We start from the raw sequence: 3,362 nt of genomic DNA on the forward strand, positions 1-3,362 counted from the left end.
CAGTCAGACGGCTTCGATGGATGGTCGAGAGACCCGCGGTAGCCTGCCTGCGTCTAACGTACGGCTTCTCGATGAACAGTTCACCCTTCGTAAAAATTTTTACCGAGGGTATAGTTTGAAGGCTTCGATGGTCGAGAGACCCGCGGTAGCCTGCCTGCGTCTAACGTACGGCTTCTCGATGAACAGTTCACCCTTGTAAAAAAATTTTTACCCGAGGGTATAGTTTGAAGGCTTCGATGGTCGAGAGACCCGCGGTAGCCTGCCTGCGTCTAACGTACGGCTTCTCGATGAAAATTTCACCCTTGTAAAAAAATTTTACCGAGGGTATAGTTTGAAGGCTTCGATGGTCGAGAGACCCGCGGTAGCCTGCCTGCGTCTAACGTACGGCTTCTCGATGAACATTTCAGCCTTGTAAAATTTTTTTTACCGAGGGTACAGTCAGACGGCTTCGATGGATGGTCGAGAGACCCGCGGTAGCCTGCCTGCGTCTAACGTACGGCTTCTCGATGAACAGTTCACCCTTGTAAAAAATTTTTACCGAGGGTATAGTTTGAAGGCTTCGATGGTCGAGAGACCCGCGGTAGCCTGCCTGCGTCTAACGGACGGCTTCTCGATGAAAATTTCACCCTTGTAAAAAAATTTTACCGAGGGTATAGTTTGAAGGCTTCGATGGTCGAGAGACCCGCGGTAGCCTGCCTGCGTCTAACGTACGGCTTCTCGATGAACATTTCAGCCTTGTAAAATTTTTTTTACCGAGGGTACAGTCAGACGGCTTCGATGGATGGTCGAGAGACCCGCGGTAGCCTGCCTGCGTCTAACGTACGGCTTCTCGATGACAGTTCAGCCTTGTAAATTTTTTTTACCGAGGGTATAGTTAGACGGCCTCGATGGTCGAGAGACCCGCAGTAGCTGGCCTGCGTCTAACGTACGGCTCCCGATGAAAATTTCAGCCTTGTAATTTTTTTTTACCGAGGGTATAGTCAGACGGCTCGATGGTCGAGAGACCCGCGGTAGCCTAGTCCGCGTCTAACGTGCGGCTTCCCGATGAAAATTTCACCCTCGTAATTTTTTTTTACCGAGGGTATAGTTAGACGGCCTCGGATGGTCGAGAGACCCGCGGTAGCCTGTCCGCGTCTAACGTGCGACACCACGATGAACATTTCACCCTCGTAAAATTTTTTACCGAGGGTATACTTTGCCGGCCTGGACGATCGAGAGACCCGCAGTAGCTGGCCTGCGTCTAACGTACGGCTTCCCGATGAAAATTTCAGCCTTGTAATTTTTTTTTTTACCGAGGGTATAGTCCAGACGGCCTCGATGGTCGAGAGACCCGCGGTAGCCTGTCCGCGTCTAACGTGCGGCTTCCCGATGAAAATTTCACCCTCGTAATTTTTTTTTACCGAGGGTATAGTTAGACGGCCTCGATGGTCGAGAGACCCGCGGTAGCCTGTCCGCGTCTAACGTGCGACCCCACGATGAACATTTCACCCTCGAAAAATTTTTTTACCGAGGGTATACTTTGCCGGCCTGACGATCGAGAGACCCGCGGTAGCCTGTCCGCGTCTAACGTGCGACCCCACGATGAACATTTCACCCTCGTAAAATTTTTTTACCGAGGGTATAGTTTGCCGGCCTGGACGATCGAGAGACCCGCGGTAGCCTGTCCGCGTCTAACGTGCGACCCCACGATGAACATTTCACCCTCGTAAAAATTTTTACCGAGGGTATACTTTGCCGGCCTGGACGATCGAGAGACCGCGGTAGCCTGTCCGCGTCTAACGTGCGACCCCACGATGAACATTTCACCCTCGTAAAAAATTTTTACCGAGGGTATACTTTGCCGGCCTGGGACGATCGAGAGACCCGCGGTAGCCTGTCCGCGTCTAACGTGCGACACCACGATGAACATTTCACCCTCGTAAAAAATTTTACCGAGGGTATAGTTTGCCGGCCTGGACGATCGAGAGACCCGCGGTAGCCTGTCCGCGTCTAACGTGCGACCCACACGATGAAAATTTCACCCTCGTAAAAAATTTTTACCGAGGGTATAGTTTGCCGGCCTGGACGATCGAGAGACCCGCGGTAGCCTGTCCGCGTCTAACGTGCGACCCCCACGATGAACATTTCACCCTCGTAAATTTTTTTTACCGAGGGTATAGTTTTGCCGGCCTGGACGATCGAGAGACCCGCGGTAGCCTGTCCGCGTCTACGTGCGACCCCACGATGAACATTTCACCCTCGTAAAATTTTTTTACCGAGGGTATAGTTTGCCGGCCTGGACGATCGAGAGACCCGCGGTAGCCTGTCCGCGTCTAACGTGCGACCCCCACGATGAACATTTCACCCTCGTAAAATTTTTTTACCGAGGGTATAGTTTGCCGGCCTGGACGATCGAGAGGACCCGCGGTAGCCTGTCCGCGTCTAACGTGCGACCCACACGATGAACATTTCACCCTCGTAAATTTTTTTTACCGAGGGTATAGTTTGCCGGCCTGGACGATCGAGAGACCCGCGGTAGCCTGTCCGCGTCTAACGTGCGACCCCACGATGAACATTTCACCCTCGTAAAAAATTTTACCGAGGTATACTTTGCCGGCCTGGACGATCGAGAGACCCGCGGTAGCCTGTCCGCGTCTAACGTGCGACACCACGATGAACATTTCACCCTCGTAAAAAATTTTTACCGAGGGTATAGTTTGCCGGCCTGGACGATCGAGAGACCCGCGGTAGCCTGTCCGCGTCTAACGTGCGACCCCCACGATGAACATTTCACCCTCGTAAAATTTTTTTACCGAGGGTATAGTTTGCCGGCCTGGACGATCGAGAGACCCGCGGTAGCCTGTCCGCGTCTAACGTGCGACCCACACGATGAACATTTCACCCTCGTAAATTTTTTTTACCGAGGGTATAGTTTGCCGGCCTGGACGATCGAGAGACCCGCGGTAGCCTGTCCGCGTCTAACGTGCGACCCACACGATGAACATTTCACCCTCGTAAATTTTTTTTACCGAGGGTATAGTTTGCCGGCCTGGACGATCGAGAGACCCGCGGTAGCCTGTCCGCGTCTAACGTGCGACACCACGATGAACATTTCACCCTCGTAAAATTTTTTTTACCGAGGGTATAGTTTGCCGGCCTGGATGATCGAGAGACCCGCGGTAGCCTGTCCGCGTCTAACGTGCGACACCACGATGAACATTTCACCCTCGTAAAATTTTTTTTTACCGAGGGTATAGTTTGCCGGCCTGGATGATCGAGAGACCCGCGGTAGCCTGTCCGCGTCTAACGTGCGACACCACGATGAACATTTCACCCTCGTAAAATTTTTTTTTACCGAGGGTATAGTTTGCCGGCCTGGATGA

Source organism: Mytilus trossulus, unplaced genomic scaffold (genome assembly GCF_036588685.1).
Source record: "Mytilus trossulus isolate FHL-02 unplaced genomic scaffold, PNRI_Mtr1.1.1.hap1 h1tg001392l__unscaffolded, whole genome shotgun sequence".
NCBI classification, from domain to species: domain Eukaryota; kingdom Metazoa; phylum Mollusca; class Bivalvia; order Mytilida; family Mytilidae; genus Mytilus; species Mytilus trossulus.